The sequence below is a fragment of the Triturus cristatus genome, chromosome 2_1 (genome assembly GCF_964204655.1).
Source record: "Triturus cristatus chromosome 2_1, aTriCri1.1, whole genome shotgun sequence".
Lineage (NCBI taxonomy): Eukaryota > Metazoa > Chordata > Amphibia > Caudata > Salamandridae > Triturus > Triturus cristatus.
This window is the reverse complement of record NC_140581.1, coordinates 261,490,656-261,511,252: the sequence shown is the minus strand read 5'-3', so window position 1 is coordinate 261,511,252 and position 20,597 is coordinate 261,490,656.

The window sequence follows — 20,597 nt, the reverse complement described above, 5'->3', positions numbered from 1 at the left end:
GTCCGTCTCCCTGTGTCTCCCTCCCTCTCTCTCCCCCTCTCCCTCCCTCTGTGTGTCACCCTCTGTCACCTCAGCCCAGCTTCCTAGGCACACACTTTTTGCAGATCTTTGAATGGCCCTTGGCTTGTTGATGTGAGTTTGTTTCTGATCTCCAGGCACCCATTGGGTGTAGTGTCTGTGTCTGCGCTGCTGCTGTGGTGGTGTGTGCTGCCACTCTTTCACAGTGTTGGCTGTTCATTAGCTGCTGTCATGTGCAAAAAGTGCCTTCACCCCCATGTCTTAATGCAAGGCGTCCGCCATTTGCTGGCAAGTCTTTCCTGTGTGGGGACACACTGTTTGTCTGGCTGTGACCTAGGCCATATGGGCAGAGGGCATTGTTGTCTGCTTCTGAGTTGCACTATGTGATTTTTGGGGCACACACTCCCGCCATCCGGCTTACCGTGTCTTGTGTTGGTGTTTTCTGTGGCCTGTGACTTGGCATTGTCCAGCTGGGTGCATGGGGCATGGTGGCGCTAGTGGCATGTGCGTGTTCATGGAGTGTGGTTGAGTCATGCGATAGCTTGGGGTGGTTGCGTGCCTGATTGTGAGTTTGGTTGTGGATGACGTTCCCCCATGTGAGGTGAGTTGTTTGTGTACTCACCCGGGTCTCAGAGTCCTTCTACTCCGTCCACTGACACCACCGGCAGTATGGCCATCACCCTCTCCTCCCAGGGATGGTATTGTACGGGTCTGCGGGGCGGCCCTCCTCCAGTGATGTTGGCCTGGTTGTGGTCGTCGGTCATTTTGGCTCGGACCCTCCTCCGCAGATCGTACCACTTGGCTTGGCATTCATGCCTGGTCCTTCTGGTGGACGCAACAGCATTCACAGCATCGACAATCCTCTGCCACATGGCTGTTTTTTCGGAAATGCTGGTCTGTCTGACCAATGTTCCAAAGAGGTGTGGCTCGACTCTGAGGATTTCGTCGACAAGGACCTCCAACTCTTGGCTAGTGAACTTTGGATTCTTGTTAGTGGGCATGGTGAGGGGTGTGGGTGTGGATGGTTGTGGGGGGTGTGGGTGTGGATGGTTGTGATTGTGTGGGTGTGGTTGTGCAGGTGTGTGTGTGAAGGTGTGCAAGTGTAAGGTGTAGTAAAGGTTCAAGTATGGTGCTGTAGGTTGTCTGTGGGGTCTGGCAGCAGTGAGTCTGTTGCAAAGGCTCATGGTTTGTGTCTGTGGGCCCTTTTTATTGGTCCATTGGTGGGTGTGGCTGTGTTTGAACTTTGGGTGGATGTGTTATAAGGAGTGGTTGTGTTTTGGGCCTCTGTTTGGGATTTTGGCAGTTGCAGGTCAGTGAATGTGTTGTATTTGTGCTTGTTGGACATGTTTTGTGGCTTTGTGCCATTCGAATAGTGTATTCTTGTGTTGTTTTGCTTTGTCCTGGTTGTGTACGTGCGTTTTTAGCATGTGTACGGTGTGTACTTCGGCAATTTTGTTGTACAGTGCTGTCCTTGTGTCTGGCTTGGTACGACTCGTACATGCGCGATGTTGGGTGAAGGTGCTGGTGTTGGGGCCTGGGGAGCGCTCCGTACTTAGAATGTTGGGGTGGGGGTACGCTCCATACGTACGCGGGTGAGGGTACGGGTCGTACATACACGATTGGGGTGGGGGTATGGGTCGTACATACACGGTTGGGGTGGGGGTATGCTCCATGCATACACGGGTGAGGGTACGGGTCGTACATACACTGTTGGGGTGGGGGTACGCTCCATACGTACGCCGGTGAGGGTACGGGTCGTACATACACGGTTGGGGTGGGGGTACGCTCCATGCATACGCGGGTGAGGGTACGGGTCGTACATACACGGTTGGGGGGGGTACGCTCCATGCATACGCGGGTGAGGGTACGGGTCGTACATACACTGTTGGGGTGGGGTACGCTCCATACGTACGCGGGTGAGGGTATGGGTCGTACATACACGGTTGGGGTGGGGGTACGCTCCATGCATACACGGGTGAGGGTATGGGTCGTACATACATGGTTGGGGTGGGGGTACGGTCCGTACATACACGGTTGGGGTGGGGGTACGCTCCATACATACGCGGGTGAGGGTACGGGCCGTACATACACGGTTGGGGTGGGGGTACGCTCCATACATACGCGGGTGAGGGTACGGGTCGTACATACAAGGTTGGGGTGGGGGTACGCTCCATCCATACGCAGGTGAGGGTACGGGCCGTACATACATGGTTGGGGTGGGGGTACACTCCATACATACGTGGGTGGGGGTACGGGCCGTACGTACGGGGGTGTACATACACAGGTGGGGGTACGTCTCGTACATACACGGGTGTACATACACGGGTGTACATACACGGGTGTACATTCACGGGTGGGGGTACGTCTCGTACATACATGGGTGTACATACACGGGTGGGGATTCGACTCGTACATAGGAAGGCTGGGGGGAGTGTTTGGCGCGTATGCGGGCACATGTTTCCATGGTTGCTATGGGAGTTCGGTGCGGACGGTGTTTTTTCCATCCGGTTGTAACATCGGACGCACGGGATGGATCGTACTAGCGCGGTCGGACTTCACTTTTCACATTTGTACGGTAAATCGTCCGAGGATGTGTCGGACACATTTTCCGACCCGAGGACGTGTGGGGAATAATTCCCAATGCGATTCGTATGGAGTTTTTCCCATGCGAATCGTACTTGGCAGTTTGTACGGCACTTGTACGATTCGTACGGTAAAAAGACCGGATACGAGTCGTACGGGGAATTTTTTTCCAGGATCCTAATCGGCACCAAAGTAGGGGAACTATTGTTGTCAAATTATAAAAGTATGGGCATGTCGTGCCGCTCAGATCCCACCCATTTTGACTTCTGCCCTAAAGTAACTATAACTCACACCGTCACCACACACTGCTTATTACCTCCAAAATGTGATTACTCATTATCAGGCACATGCATCGGCCTTTTTTCAAAAATCGTCCGTTTGCGCTAGCAAAAAGGGCCTCTGCGATGCATGAAACTGTAAGGCTCTCACAATTTAAGAAATCGCAATTTATTGCGATTTCTTAAATTGTGATTGCATTTAAGGAATTGCAAATTGCGATTCCTTAAATGCAATGCATGATGAAATCGCAAATAGGGATTTTGCTAATAGGGGGCTCAAATTACCATCAATTTGAACTTGATGGTAATTTGCTAAAAGTTTGAAAAATGCATTAAAGTGCATTTTTCAAAGTTGTAGGTTACACACACACACATGCCCGTGGGGCATGTGTGTGCGCAACATGTGTGCACAGTTCAATTTCAAGGATGCAACAGGGTGTCCTTTTGACACCCTTGCACCCTTGAAATAGCATGCGCAATTTGGAAGTACCTATTGGTACTCGCAAATTGCGCGTGCAATCTCCCATTCATTCCTATGGGCCTTCAGGCCCATAGGAATTAATGGGAAGGCATTCCTTAATTGCGACTCATTAGAAGTGACCGGTTTCCCCCAACCATCATTAATTTCTAGGATTCTATACGGAGAATTCCTTAGGATTCGGAGAATTTGCAGTGAGGAAGAGGAATGGCAAAAGCATAGTGCGGCAACCGCTGAAAGATTCAAACGGAGGAAATACAACAATAATGTAATCAAAAAATGTTGGGAAAAAGCAAATGGGAAATCACAAGAAGAATGTTTGAAGCCAGCACAAATAGAAGGAAAAAGTGACCCAGAACCGATTAGACTAATTATGGATTATTTGCAGGAATCAAAAGAAATACCAAGGATTATATGAAAAAACTGGAAAATTCTAGAACTAGATGTCACTGTGGGCAAAATAGAGGGGACACATCCAACAGTTACCTATCGCAGAGTGAGAAACCTAAAGGATCGTCTGATCAACAGCCATTTCAAAGGAAAAAGTAAAAACAATACATGGCTCAAGACAAAAGAGTTCATGAAGTGTCATTCCTGCAAGGTTTTTCAGATTGCCAAACCAACGAAAGAAATCAAATTAGCTAATAATAAAATTTGGGAAATCAGAGATTTAATCATATGCCAGACACAATTCACGGTGTGTGTGATAAAATATCCATGGCCATTGAAGTACGTGGGCAGTACCATCTGTGAATTAAAAAGAGAATAATGGAGCACGTCGGAGCCACAACAAACAAAGATAGAACAAATGCGGCGGCCAACCACATGTAGCAATATCACTCAAATTCTATGGAATTGAAACAGTGCCAAAAAATGATCGTGGAGGAAATAGAGAAAAACATTTACGCCAAAAAGAATCAAGACACATTCTACAATTACGAACATTAACACCACATGGCCTGAATCAATCAGAGGAGTTATACACTCATTTATAATAAATGGTTGAACTTCCCTACAACAAATTTGAATAAATGAATAAAACCACAAAATGGAGAATAAAAAGGAAAGGAAAATAACTAATAAAATGAGACACAATGGAGGAATGTGAAAAAACAAGGAAAGGGCCCTAAAGAGTCTAAAAAAATGAATTATCCATTGGCGGAAGTAACAATAGAATTATGAACTTGTCAAATACAAGGAAGAAATAAAAACTCAAAACCCACCGGAGGGATTGATGAAATAACTTGTTCTAATAAGCAAAACGGACATGAACAAATGAATGTACAAGTTTCCGCTGTTCTTGTCCCTTCCTTTATAAGTAAAGTAGTGGTGTATTTTTCCCTTTGATGGACAAGAAATAGTTTGACACTGTATTTTAATCACAATTGCACTTAAAAATGTGGGACACTACATCTCCCTGAATCCTCAAAGGGGCTAGCAAACACCGAACAGGAAATGATGTCATGAAGTTAAAAAAGTATATCATTGTTTCCTGTAAGCGTTACTTGAGGCACGTGATCAAGGTATTTGAAATACCGAAACGCGTTGGTCTGTCGCCTTATCCCTTGTAATGTAATGAGGAAACAAAACAAAAAAGTTGCAAAATCTACGGGAGTGCGACCCGTCTCTTTCAATGGTTGAAGGATATGGTGGATGTTTAAAGCGGTGTGGTTCCACCGCAGAAGTTTGCACCTATGAGGAGCACCGAAGCATACTGACAAAGGTGAACCAGCTTTGTGTATGTATCTATATATATATTTTTTCACTGGAAAAAAACAAAGATTACAGAGACCTTATAGTTAGGCTCACAATACCTCACACTACCCGCAATGCACTGCTTATGAGCTCACATATTACATCACTCGTGACATCTCAAAAGACATCACTGATGACTAGCTGTGACTGTTTTTGAAACATTTATGAGTGTTATATATACTACGGTGTGTTTGTGAATCAGTGGGTGTATGAGTGCCTGTATGGATGATTCAGTGGGTGCGTGACTGACTGTATAAGTTAGTTGTTAGGTGTCTCAGTGAATTCATGGGTGAGTGACTGGTTGTGTGAATGTCCGTATCAGGCTGTCAGTTGATGTCTAAGTGGCTATATTGGTGTGTGAGTGGGTTCCTGAGTGACTGTATTGGTGAGAGATTGGTTGTCTGATTCCCTGTATGGTTTTCTGAGTAGCTGTGTGGTTATGTGAGGGGGTGGGACTGCCAGTGTGGATGAGTCAGTGGGTGAATCAGTGTCTGTATGGGTTAGTTAGTGCATCTGTGAGGGGCTGTATGGGTGGGGGAGTGAGTGTATGTCAGTGGTATATGGGTGAGTAACTGGGTATGTGAAAGGCAGTATAGGTGAGTGATGGGGTATATGAGTGGCTGTATGGGTGAGTAAGTGAATGTGAGAGTGGCTGCATGGATGAGTGTGTGCTTGTGTCAGTGACTTGTAGGTGAGTGAGTACATTTAGTATTTGTATGAGCAAGTGAGTGAGTGTATGTGTAATTGTATGGATGAGTAAGTGGATGTGCGATTGACTATATGGGTGAGTGAGTAGGTGTGTGAGTAGCTCTGTGGGTGACTGACTCAGTGTGCGAATGGCATTTTGGGTTTATGAGTGAGTGTATATGTCAGTGGCTGTATTAGTGACTGAGTGGGTATATGAGTGGCTGTATGGGTAAGTGAGTGGATGTGTGTGTAGATCTATGAATCAGTGAGTGGGAGTGTAAGTACTAGTGTGGGTCTGTGAATGGGTTTGTGAATGGTTGTGTGGCTGTATGAAATGTTCTATAGGGGTGTGAGTGGGTGCGTCAGTGATTCTGTGGATGATGTCATCAGTTATGTCATCAGCAATGTCACTAACCATGTCATGAGTATTGTAATATGTGAGGTCATAAGCAGTGCATTGTGGGGGCATACATTATACTTAACTCAGGTAAATATGACTGCTAAATTTGAGCCTAACTATCATGTCCCTATAACCTTTGTTTTTTTCTGTGAATTTCTATGTTTAAAAAAAATTCTATTTCAGAACAATGACATCCCTGTAATCTTTGATTTTCCAGTGAATTTCAAAGTAACCTTTGAGAGGTGGTGTGTGAGTGGAGTGGCTGTACAGGTAGGTGAATGTGTGTTAGTGGCTGGATCAGTCTCTGAGTGGGTTTGTGAGTGTGTGTGTGGCTGTATGGGTCTGTGAGTGGGTGCTTGAATGCCTGTATGAGGGTGTACATGGCTGTGTAAGAAGGTGTAGGAGTGCATGTGTGGGTCTGTGGGTCTGTGAGTGGGTGTGTGAGTGTCTGAGCAGGTCTGTGAGTGGGTGCATGAGTGTCTGAGTGGGACTGTGAGGGAATTCATGAGTGTTTGAGTGAATCTCTCTGTGAGAGCATCAGTCTCAGAGTGGGTGTGCGAATGCCTAAGTGAGACTGAGGGTGGGAGTATAAACATATATATATATATATATTTTTTTTAGTGATATTCACAAAATTTTCATGGTGTATATTTGCGAGTTCATAGCAATGTTACACAGGGGCTGCACTGACGGCTGTGGCAAATTTGTGACTATTGTGAGTGGAAACCTTGTTGTTTTTGGCATATTCTACTTATAAGGGGATTCTCAAACACCCCTATATTCCTCTCATGGGGGTCAGGCTCCTTGCAACCTGACCCCTTTGACCACTTTCTGCCATTTCCTTTGAGCCCCAGGGACTGTTCCAATCAGATAAAATGATGGACATAACTTTCTCCTCAAGTTGCATCCAGCCAATCACAGCATTCCTATTAGCTCAAGTATTCACAAATAATTGCAAAATCATAAAGCTACCTTTCTGCCAAATGTGGTGTAATTCCATCCAGTTGTTCGTGCTGCGGTCATTTTTAAAGCTCTATTGGAGTTAATATGGGAAACACACTGTTATGACGCCCCCCTATTTTTTTGTCAGCACCCACTTGATGGATTGCCCCAAAACGTTCCATGCCCAGCAAGCATCACTGAGGCACTTTGTTTGGAAAATTCTGTGAGGATTCCTCAAACGGTGCCAAAGATATAGGCAAGTCAAAATACGTTTTTCTTATACAAACATGTTCCTAACTATAACTACCTACAGGCGACTTTATAATCATCAAAGCTAGACCTTCTTTTTTATCCCCTCTCTCGGTCTCTCTCTTTCTCTCTATATATATATCCAAAGCATGTTAACTTTCCAAATCCCACTTGAGACAGAACGGACACAGACTGCCAATTGATGTGCCAAACGATGAGTTTATTATGCATAGTCCACCATTATGTGTTTCGGCCGTGCACAACCTTGATCACATGATATATATATATCCAGCACATAAAACATTTATAAAAAAGAAAGGTGGCAGGACAGGAATACCCTGACCCCCAAACTGTGGTCCCTCTGTAAACTTTTAACTCCTTGAGTGCCCCGCCCTTTCCACGCCCTGTGCCGGGCGTTTCATTAGCGGGCGGGGCTCATGACGAGATAGTCTCGTCATGGGCACAGCGCAACCGCGGCCCATGACGAGACCATCTCGTCATGGGCACTCAAGGGGTTAAGGGCAAAAAAACACTAAAAAAATACAGTAGAAAAGGGAATTCGTACCAAAAGGTTTTAAAAAACAAGCGTGGTCTCCCATGCTTGTTTATATTATAGCCCCCGGATGGGCCTGGTCCGGGGGCAGGCGGGCTTTTAAAAAAAAAAAAAAGAGGGGGAGCAGGGGGAATCCCTCCTTGGGCATAATTATGCCCTGGGGACCACCACCTCCCCGGGACTTAATTTTATTAATGTGGGGGGGGGCTTAGACCCCCCTTTGAACACTAGGGACCACCACCTCCCCAGGGCTATAAATAAATTGAGGAGGAGGGGGTCACACGGCCCCCCTCTGGGCCTTAGAAACCACCAGCATCTTTAGGTTCCATGCACAATGCCCTCAGGAAGCATCCCCCAGTGGTTGCAGAACTCCACATGGTCCCACTGTGCGCCTCTCCCAGGGGTGCTCCTTCAACTCCAGCGCCACTCTGTGGTCACTGTTTGTGTGAGCCACCAGAGTCAGGCACTGCTGCTTGGTTGCTGCTCTCCCAGTCTCTTTCACAGCAAGGTCGGGCTTGAAATCAGCCCCAGTACTTCTTGCACACCACCACTGCAATTCTCTTGGGGAGCACGGCCATCCTCTTAGGCCCACCTGACAGGTGCCATTTCCTGCAAGCCGCGTCTCCAGGGTAGATTCTTACAAGGGCAGCTGCTATTCAGTTTAACCAGTCCTCGCTGACTGGGAGGTACATTTCAACTCTTTTTACTGCTGATCAGCCCCACTTAGAGCCCAGGATGCTTTAGATTACCAATGGGGGGTCCGGGAGCTCGAGGGTTTAGCTGCCATCAGCTATCTTGTCAGCCATGCACCCCCACCTTGATGCAATTCTATTAAAATAATCATCTATTCATTGCCTGTCCCCATTATAGAGTGGCCTTGTGCTGGTTACTTGATCATATGAGGTAGTGTTCAGCGCTATAGGCATTATGCATGCATCCTTCCAAGGGCATGCTTCATTCCCAGTAATATAGGCCCGCCAGAACATTATATTCAGCAACCTCTCCTGATTTGTTGCAGTCTGTTGATCCATATACAGTCTGGTAAGATCGGATATTCTTGTCACTGCATTAATATGCTTTGCCAGATCAACAGAGGTGTTACAGAATGAGCCTCTTGAATTTAATCATTCTTTTCCCCTCCAGCAGTTCTACCACTTTAGCAGCAAGAAACTACCTGGAAGTATAAATCTATAATTAGGAGCTCTTGTTTCCAGTTTCAGACATGAGTAGCTCATCTAGGCCATGCTTTTTCTTGCACCATGGTTCTTGAAGTTCGGTTAATCACACTTTAAATTTATGACAGATTTTTAGAATATTACAATCTCTGGAAAAAAACAATAGGTCTGGATAATGTGTGTCAGTCCTTGCATACCTGGAAGTGTGAACAGTTACGTGGATGAATGTGCCGATTGTTTATTGATTGAATGACCTGCTTCATACAGATTAATGCAGTTCAATGATTGAATGACTAAATTCATAAAGATGAATGCATATGTATGTGACTGAATGTATGGCTGGAAGAGTGAGCTTATAGGTGAATAAGCATATGGCTAGATGGGTGAACAACTTTACAGACAGACCACTTGATGAATGGTTGAGTGAGTGAAAGGATGAAGAAAGCGAGGTTTATATGTGTGGGGGAAGGAAAAAGCACATGCAGCAGGAGTAGAATGTGAAGCAGAGAGGTGAGAAGTATTGAAAATGGCACATTGTATGGGGACAAAGTAAATAATAAGTGATTGAGTGCAAATATGTTAAGAGTGAGGGCATGGATTGACGGTTGGATGGAAGCCTGAGTTAGTGCATGGAAGGACTATTAGATGAATGGGAGTGTAGTTACAGAACCTTGTCGCACACACCTGTTACACTCGGGTGGACTATGTGGAACTATTTATAATACTAGTCACACCATGTTAAATGGACTTCCACTTGTAGGAGAATGCCAACACTTCAGAAGAGACTGGAACTCTGATAGGGTGAACATGAAAATCAACATGTAGAGCACCTGCCAAGGAAGTCTACATGGATCACCTGTGCAGGAAAACATACCCAATACATTAAATGAGGATCAGGACAGTATATAGGAGAAAGCAAGAGGGTAAAAGGGAGAAGAAGATAAAAGAGGATGAGAGAGTAAAGGTAGGTGAAAGGAAAAAATGACACACAGCTAAGGTGAGAGAGAAAAACAACAAGGGAACTGATTTTAGATTAGCACTTTCATTTATAATGTCCAACACCTTATGTTTTAGAAATACATATGCTACATACAACATTTGTAGTAGGTGATTATGCCTATGTGTTATAGGCCTGCCCATAAATAAAAATGCTGACTTCAGTTAGCCTAACTGTTGATGCCATGTTAACTTAAAAATAATGCATTACACTGAAAGTCCAGTTTTTCACATTGAATAGTTGTTTGCCCTTGATGTTTCTCTCTTTGTTTCAGATGTTGTATTTTTCAGAAGCCTTCTCTTTGCTAATGAATAGACACTTGTCTTATATTAGATAACTGATAGTGACTTCTCACCGGGAGGAGAAGAGGCGACCGGACGAACGATTCCTGACAAGAAGTGTTTGGACTGACTGTATGACGTTACTACGCGTGCTTTTACCATGCAGTAGGTAACAACGCGGTTGTTACAACTACCGCGTTGTTACCACGCGTGGCATTACATCGCAAGTCGTTTCAGCAACTGGACTTAGGAATAGTATAAATTACTATCCCTACTCCAGTTAGCGCAAAAGCAGGGAAGGTGTTGGATTTAAAATCCAACACATTCCCTGGTGTTGCATGCCACCTAGCGCAAGTCGTTGAAACGTCTTGCAATGTGAAGGCACGCGTGGTAACAATGCAGTTGTTGTAACGACCGCGTTGTTATGAACCTTCGTGGCTGTCTCACGTCTGGACTACAAAATATCAAGGCTGTAACATTTCAAAGTCTAATGTCTGAAAGCCTTTTGTACCGCTATGTGAAAATGGGGAGTTTGCTTATTCCCAGGAGGTTATTGAAATTCTATTGGAGGATGAAGAAGAAGAAAGAAAATGATATTTTAATATGGAATATTTTGTGTTTATATTAGTGCGTGTTTCTAGAGTAGCAGCAAGATTCCAAGATTCCTTCCTCGAATCACTTTTGAGTTTGTGATGTCTTTCTTCATGAGAGGCTGTCTTTCTTACATTTTGTTGATTGCTGACCTTTGAGCTGAGAATACTTTCCAGCTCATCATGCAAAGACTTCATGCTGTCGCATTGATTCTCTTATCAGAGCTCTTCATGGGGTTTATTCAACTTAATTTAGAATAGGGTATTTTCCACTGTCGAACACACTTGCTGTATTATTACTATATTAACTGTGATTCTAATGTACATTCTGTTCTATTTTTGAATCAAATATCAATTGATGGATTTTATTAAGTTTTAATGCTGACATCTAAAGATTAATACCTAATAAATAAAAAGATGAAAGACTAAAAAAATTGAAAATAAAACCCTTTGACTGGCACTAATTCTCTTCCTTGACTGTACTAAAAGTCTTTAATGATTTATCGATATGTAGTTGATTTCTCCTTATTGCTTCTTGTCGACGAACAAAAGTCTATGGACCAGTGGTGGAAATTTTTTAACGTTTACACATGTAGATAGAGATATAGAAACCCAATTCCCTCATTGGTAAATAAGCTAAAAAGCCTGTTCTGTTAGCCCGTTCCTTTGCAAAACTGAACCTGGCCCCTGACGAAATATGTTGGCGGTATTACCAGATCTCTTGATGCAATCTAAGATGAACTGTAGAAATGCACTGGATTTTGAATCGAGGATTTAGATTAGCCAATGTTTAAATAAAAGGAACTTTGAAACTTTTTGTGATGCTGACAACAATCATGTGTATCTCTCATGTTTAGAATAGCATTTGTGAAATGCAGAAGGAAAGTGGCTGTGAACTAAGGCTTCTTTTAACCTGTCCCAGCTGGTTATATAATTTGGAAGGCAATGAGGGAGGAGGCAGAGTGAGCACTGATTCATCCTAGGACTTGTGGTTCCCCAAAATATTCCCCCAAGAATTGTGAGGTGTACAAATATTTCACAGAGCAAAGACCACATTTGTCTGGTTACAGGTAGACAGGAAGCCTGGAAAATTGTGCATCTCCCGAGTACATCCACAGAAAATCCCCCACCTACATCTTATAGAGTATGTCAGCATGTAGACAGCTTGGTTGAGGGTGCTAAAGTGTACCATCGAGCATACAGCTCCCATTAAGTCCACCACAATGTGTGCAAGTTTTCAGCTGATTTTACAGAGGAAGTCACCATCGGCTGTTTATGGAAGGTTAGAAGTCATCTGCCCATGGAAGCAGAAATGTATCCTGGGATATGTAGTTCCTGATCGAGCCTCCGCTAAACTATATTGTGCGGTGTTGCATATAACACAATGCTATTTAAAATGTGGAGATTAATGATGTGAGCAGATAATTTTTTCTTCAATGGTTGGGTGGTTTGAAATACAATATATGAGGAATGCGCAGACTGCATTTAAGATTATCGGTGAATGTAAAATGGTGGAAGCAATTTAGACAACATATCTACAAATGTGAGCACAGGTATGAGAAGAAGGTTTCTGTTGAAAGAAGAATTATTCAAAACTTTTATGCAATGTTCACAATAGCACAATACCATGTAGACTAACAAACAATAGTGGATATACAGATGGAAGAGAGGACTAGCCTCAGCTAATAATGTCGAGAGTGAGCAACGCAAGGTGGACACATGGAACTCATCACATGAAATAATTAAGCACTCTTCAAATTACCCTAATAGATTATCATCTAAATATGATATTGGTTCCAGATGCCTGGCGAACTCTAAGGGCTCAATTATGAGTCTGACGGTGTACAGACCACCAGACTTGCAGGGGCGCGGTGATGACGGTCTTCTAACTGCCCTATTACAATTAGGGAGGTGGGACTGCCATTGCCCTGCTGCAGACACCAGGGAACAGCCATTCCCTGGCTGTGGTGAGGAGGTGTAGAGGCTGCAATATGCTTGGCAGGAGCACTGCAGTGTCGCCAAGCATATAACAAGTTTCCTCTCTGCCACGATTTTCATGGCAATTCCTCCTCCATCAAAAACTGTGGTGGAGAGGAAACAAAGGGGACACTACAGGGCCCCTCATTCCTCTGCATCATGTGGTGCATGCAGGGGGGCACAACACATGCTCCCCTGTGTGTATGCACCCAGTTCCTGCATTGAACAATAAAAAAAATGGCATGACCTTTTCAGTCCATGCTGTGCAGGAACTGTTTTAAGTGTTCCCAATGCAGTGCTCATTTTCAGGCCACTGCCGTGGGAACATAAAAAACATGGGTTTGGCGGTGCAGCGGCAGGGTAGACCCTGTGTCACACTGACAAACTCTTAATCAGACCCTAAATGTAGTCCATGTTCATGAAAAGGTTAGTGACTGGACCTAGACTTGAGGTGAAGGGAATGAGCAGGGGCCAGACAGGCGTTTTGTCCACCCGGCATTTCCCTAGTTGGCTGGGGTCATTGGAGGCTGGTTTTGAAAGCACAGGGAACCTTCTTATGCCTCTGTTATTTTCTCAAGCTTCATAAGATTAATTAAGGCAGGCAAGGGGGAGGTTTTAAGACTGACAGAACGAGAGGGGGAAGGTATTAGAGAGAAGGGGAAGAGGGAGAGAGAATGGATGGATAGAAAGAGAAAGATTGAGCGAGGAGACGGGACCAAGGATAGTTTGAGGATTTTTGTCTGGGCTACTTTTGTTTCCCACTTATGGCACTGGGATTGAGAATGCATGGCAAAGCAGTACTATAATTAATTATAGGTTTCATGGTAGTAGAGAATCAATATGGCAGGTTCACACACATATTTTGATTTTTGTGCTACATAGACGAGTGAATGGAAAGGAGGAGGATGGTTACAAGGAGCTACAAAGAGGAGGAGTATGATAAAGCACATACTGCCACTAGAATGGTTATTTTATTAAACTAATTCCTACCAGAAGATCACTAGAGCAAGCAATTACTAAGGGAAGTTATTCCTCTAGAAGGAAAAGGGAAAACAACCTTCTTTCCAATTTTGAAATAGTGGGTTATTGCTTTCAAAGTGAGGACTCACCTCCCGGAAAGATGGGCTGAGACATTGGAGATGGACGGATGAGACAGTGCAAGTGAAATTACTGCAGTAATGACATTTGCCATGTTTTGCACATGCCAGAATGATGTAAATTATAAAGGTAATGTCTATCCATATAAATATAGATATTTTCAACAAAATACTACTCTATAGGTTGCATACTCCATCCCAAAGGCAGGTCATGAAAGTAAGCACAGCGAGGGCAAGTGGTCAGCACTAAAGAGGTGTTGTGAGGAAATCTTCCCCTCTAATGCAAGACATCGCAGCAAGAGTTTTTGCTGCTATAAGTATTTTCTCCATATTGTGGAAGAGCACCTGCTCACTTGATCTCCATAGGGGAAGATTAGATTGTATACAATTCTGGGCATGTGGTTTAGAAGAAGCAAAGCTGTAAAAGGCCCTACCACGACGGACATGCTGGCCTTCATGTAATCCTCTCCTAAAGCAACTTATGCCCCAACAGCGTAATCATTAGACTCCGAAGTAGAGGTACGGCTGGTGGAAGGCTTGAATGCCTACTCCCTTCAGAGTGATATACTCCTGTAGGTAAGAGATGGTGACTTTGCCCCAGGAATTAGCCAAGATGGCCTTTATACTTGACTACAAGATTCAGAAAGCCGAAAAGAGTGTTGTTCAGTTTGTGATGGAGGTAGTTGAAGGGGCTCAGGAGATAGACAAGCTTGAGACCAGAGTAACAGAGCTTGAACAGCTCCATCAGGATGTATTGAACAACAAATGAGTGCATAAATAAATACCATAGCAGTGCTTAATTTGGTACAATGGTTGCCGGTGGGGGCCACTGGCACTTACTTTTGGGGACCTGCACTTATTGTTTTGCATCAGATATTTACCGGCAGCAGGAGAGGAAAAACACACAAACGGATAGACAGGGAAAGCATGAACATGCAAGAATGAAATAAAGGGGCATTGAGTGTCTGTTAGCGGATCAAGGAGGCCTGAGGTGGATTTAGGAATACGCAGCTTTGGTATTCCTTGGCAACACATTTTATTTCACCAGCCGTGTGTTTCAGAGCGGAAGTTTGGGTTCAACACTATTTTATTTACAATTTAAGCACTGTTCCAGAGTAATAATCTCCACATCCACGGCATTCATGAGACAGTTCAATCTAAAGAGTTGAGTTGGAAGGCAATGTCTAGAGTCTCTTTGGCACAATTTTACAACTTCCTAATCAATTTAACTTGATTATATAGCCAGAGGTTTTACCCCATTACCACATGAAAAATAACCTGACCTCTGATTTGCCGACTTGAATTAATGCTTTTAGGATTAATGAAGAGATGCGGAGTCCCAAACAAGTGAAAACTTCATGTAGCATGAAGCTCTTACATCCTTCTTTCTGCTATGCACTGCCTTAAAACCAACTAAACACTGTAAAGGTGGGAGTTTCCATTCCATCTCATCTTCCAAATTGAGAATGAGCAGCTTTCAGTATCATCCAGAAATAGTTCTAGCCCCTTGATACACCTCTGTAAAGATTTTCCATTTTTGATTTGTGTCTTTCTATCATTAGAGAACTAATTTAGCTGGGGTAGACATTGTTAATCCGTCCAAATTGTTCTGGACAATATTTTTAAAATGGTGGGTGTGTTGTAGTAATGATGTAATATTTCAGGAACCATGAGACCTATATACTTAATTTTGGTGTCAAAACATAGGTTTGGGGGGTCAAGTAGTCTTATTGAGACAGAAAATAACTCCTCAGAGCAACCCTTTTACCATTTTCCAAAATGGCGGCTCTATAATGATGTGTTTTAGCCATCATATTGGTCTTTTATTTAAATATTGCTTTTGTTTCATATTTTCGGTTCATTCAAATTTGAAAAGATGAGCGGATCAGGTGATAGTAGACGATTTTTATCGCCTGACAGAGTGTTGCTAACCTCAAAATCTGAGGACTCCTTCAACAAAGAAAAATGTGTTGTATGCCAAACTAATCCAAAACAAAAGCTAACATCAACTGAGGCTGGACAGGAAAGAGTTTGAGATGCTGCAGAAATAATGCAAGTCGAAGTTCACAAAGATAGAAACTGATTGGTGAAGAGGATCAAATATGTTATCATTGTAATAACAAGTCATATACAATGGAAAAACCCCTGGAAAAAATATGTCAAAAAATAGCAGAAACCAGTGAATCACAACAAGAATCCAAGCCTTCTGAGAAAGCAACAACAATCAAACACAATGCCCATCCACTTAGAAGAGCGATGGCTACTCCTCGGCCACCTCCAATAACTGATCAGAAAGCAGAGGCTCTTCAATGTGTTATCTATGGTTTAGTCACAACAAAGGCCAAAGGGGATAGATGAAAGAACAAAGTACAGAGTATGTGATTCTCAAAGGGCAAACATATTTTCATCTGCAGCTAGTTTCTTTCAAGATGAAGCTTTAATGCAAGTAGCTGATCTAAACAATGAGGTGAATGTATTTGCAGCGGATTTGCATGCCCAGCTGAACTGCATGTGTGCATGCATTCAAAAATATGAATGTACAATGAGCTCCCACCAGCAGCCTAACCGCCAGTTAAATTTGCACTTTTTGAAAAAGCGAATTATGTTTTGAAGCCACTCCTGAGTGCTGGCTACGGGTTCACACTCAGTGAGATCAGAGAAATAACATTGATGAATTTTGGGTCAGAATGTACAATGATAGAATTTGTTTTTTCAACAAAATGAATGAACACTTATTGTGTTCTCAGCTGTTTTGAATCCTGAAGTTATTGATGCCAAAATAAGATCACATGATGCAGTAAAATAAGCCGGAACCATTTTAAGAAATGTCCTGAAAGATTTAGATTTGCCTAATGTCTTAACATTTTTCACATTATTGTTTAATATCAGCAAAACACTTCGGAACAGTAGCCAACAACACTGATGATGGTTCCGAAGATATAAGCAAAGAAGTGGAAGACATTCCCATGAACCGACAGGCTTTTGCTGTGCAAACATACTGTCTATTCCAAGTCATGTTTTATGAATTACATCAGGGCAAAAAAAAAAAACTCATGATGACTGTCCACGCAATCTATGACAAGTGCAAAAGTAGAGAGCTAATCACCAATGAGTAGGATGGGTGTATCAAAAAATTATAATAACATAGAATGGAGCAGGAACTTGTTAGCAGTTCATGCTGTAAAATCTTGTGAATCTGACAGCATACCACTTCCAAGTCACTTTACCAGGAAAGGATTTACAATTACTGCTCTTGATCATTTTGATTTTGAAGCCAGCGCTTCTTTGTTTGGAACACCCAGCACACATGACACTATCATGGTGATTTATCAAGACTGTACCAATGAAGTAGCTGCTGGAAAACAAGCTGTGCCAGCTGCAAGCATTAATAAACGAAGCTTCAAACTTATAACCCAACTGTCTTGCCAATGTGTGCACAATCACTACAAGCCATTTATCAGGTCCCAGTCTACCAGAAAGTTTTAAAGTGGCTGAAGACATGGATTTTCTTCTAACTAATGCAGCGGACCACAAAGCTGATTCAACTAAATTTACTATATTGCCTATTTGGTGCGGACTGAAGGATGAAGAAAAACAAGTTCCTCCGTGGGATCTATGCTCTAATCTCCCAGAATCCCGTCCCACTGAAGAAGGTTGGGTTTTATTAGTAATACCAGTCACAAACTATGCAACAGTATACACAGCTCTAAACAAATTCCCAAATGTGCTTGCTCAGCTTGAAGGCCAGCCTATCCTGCCAATTTTCAGCGATAAAGGTGTTTTCTGTATTGCTTGTAGCTGACATTTGTATGAGCAATCCAGTAGAATTTGATGATCTTTTTCCAATGATGGGTGTTTTCCACATGACAAAAGTTGCGTTGTGGTGTCAGTGGATGTGCATAGACCATGCACTCATTGAGGCTAAAATCTTTGGAAGCAAAACTGTCCAGTTAGTATTGAGCAGAACTCATTATGTTCATTCATTACAAGGTACGCTCATCATATCTGAGACTATAGAGATATTGCCTTGGAATGCTTTCTGGAACAAGAATGACAAATTAGGTTTAGCATATCGTATCTCAGAAGTGAAAAATGCACAGGGTATACCTCTACACTTCATTCAAAAGACATAATGCAAAGCCAGGCAATGTTCAAAACACTCAGTTCAAATTCAGAAAGCCTGAAAAACACGTTCATAGAGTTTGTCACAGAACGTGAAGTAAAATTAGGAATTTGCAAGTACTTTGCACATGATATATCTATTGAGAAACTCGGTGTATGCTGATCAGGATGGTGATTGGGAGCTGCATGTGAAGACTGTGGAGCTACAGATTACTGTGTTTTGCGAATTCGATTGCATAAACTACCTGAGATATGGATCCTGGTATTTGGAAAGAGTGAAGAAGCTAGAGGCGGAAAAACCATACCTCTACAGAAAAATGAATCCAAAGACATTTGTGGGGAAAGATAGAGAGGGAAGGTTCAATGCTGTGGCTCCAGATATGAAACTGGAACAGAAGATCCAGATATCACAGAAAAGTTCCAAAGGAATTGTTGGTCAGACACATAAAAGTGAACAGGTTGCTCAATGGCAGCTAGTTTCCTGTGAAGTCCTTTCTCTTTGCCATGTTTTTAGAGAGATGACAAATTCAGAATTAATGGACCGTCGTGAAACTGTTCCTCACCACGAACTTGTGGGAAACAGAGGGGAACTTTTTTTAATAAACATGTTGACAGCCTTCTTCATTTCAAGGAAACCCCTTTGAAATGACTGAGCCTGTGAGACTACACAACTTTGTGACCAAACAATATGTGGATAAAGATATAAAGACACGTAATAGATGTCCTGGAACATGGATCAAAAGTATACGCAGAAGGGGAGATTTGTATTAACAGAGAAAAAGCTGTTTGACATAATCAGTATTGCTAAACTTCCAAGCTTTAATTGCCATATTAAAAGTTTCATCCAACCAGCCACTACTAAACAGGATACAAAAAAAATCTTTCGCAAGCACATAGAGGGATGGATGTATCTAAACAAAGGGGTGAATTTATCAAGGACATTTTGTTGCATGATCTTCTTCCAACAGACGCATTATTTGATGGAGATGCAGCAGCCAAACCAGTGAAGTACAAACTCGTACAAGAGCTTGAAAACAACCTTTCAACTGAAGAACTTCAATGCGAAAAGGTGTCCTCATCCAAAACTGCTGCTGTTGTGGACTATATGTCACAATTGCAAATGGTCAAGATTTCATTGATGCAAAACTTCGGAGAGGTTGTTCAAACTGTTCTGCGCATTTCAAAGTCATTGTGCACCCTGCAAAAAGTGCATATTGTCTTTGACAGTTATCTTGAACTATCTGTCAAAGAATGTGAGAGAAACAGACAATTTACCTTGCCTACGTCTAAAAGTAGACGCATATACATACGCAATTTGATAAATTCTGGTCATCAACATTAAACAAGATGAACTTGGAGATGTTAACTCACCAAAACATTGCTGATTCTTCAGTGAACACTGAATTTCCTATTATGTAAGTGAATGATTGTCACTGAGGAGTTAGTGCCTGTAGAGATATATTCAAAAGGTACAGGCCATATTGTACAAGAATTTAACAGCAAATTGAAGGAATCTGACCTTCGTGTTCTGTCATATGTTGAGTGGGCTGTTAGAAATGTTTCCAATTGAGTCATTGTACTGTCAAATGACACACTACTTATAGTTGATGCCATGGTGAGTCAAGCATTGTCAAAGTTATGGATATTTTATGGAACAAGCGAGAAAAGACACTTAATCCCACTCCATATTCTATACAAAAAGCTTGACCAAGAGATGCCCAGTGTTCCCTATAAGGGCACATAATCTTACAGAAGAAGACACTATGAGCAAAATTGGAACAAAACTTGGAGCTTTACCTGCTGAACCTGTGAAGTTTCTAAATGACTTTTGTGAGACAGAAGAAGAACGTGACTTTAAAGGCGTAGAAAAATACCTTGTGTGTGTGTGGAAAATTATTTCTGACTGTCACATATTTGACGATCTTCAGTATAGTGAGTTTAAGAGATCAGTTCCGCTAAGTGACCTTCCACCAATGTCATATTCTCTGTGTGGACACATTAAAAGAGCGTGTAAATGTTTTGGATCATGTATATGTAGATAAAGAACTGTGTGAATTTGCTTGAGAAGATATTGAAGGGGTGCTAAAACCTACAATTTCTTTTAAAGCCTCTGCCTACAGAACTTAAACATACATGTACTTGCAAAACATGTGCTTCAAAAAGATGTCCCTGTCGATATGCTCTTCTCAAATGTTCAACATTCTGCACATGTATCACAAGCAATTACTGAAACAAATACATATAATAAACTATGAAAATGTGCCGAAAAACTGTGATTTTCTTTTTATATTCAGATCATATATATATATATATATATATATATATATTCACTGAAAAAACCATAGGTTTCACACATGTTATAGTTAGCTGTACATTTTACTGATAAAAAACCAATGAAATTCCCCCGTTATAGTT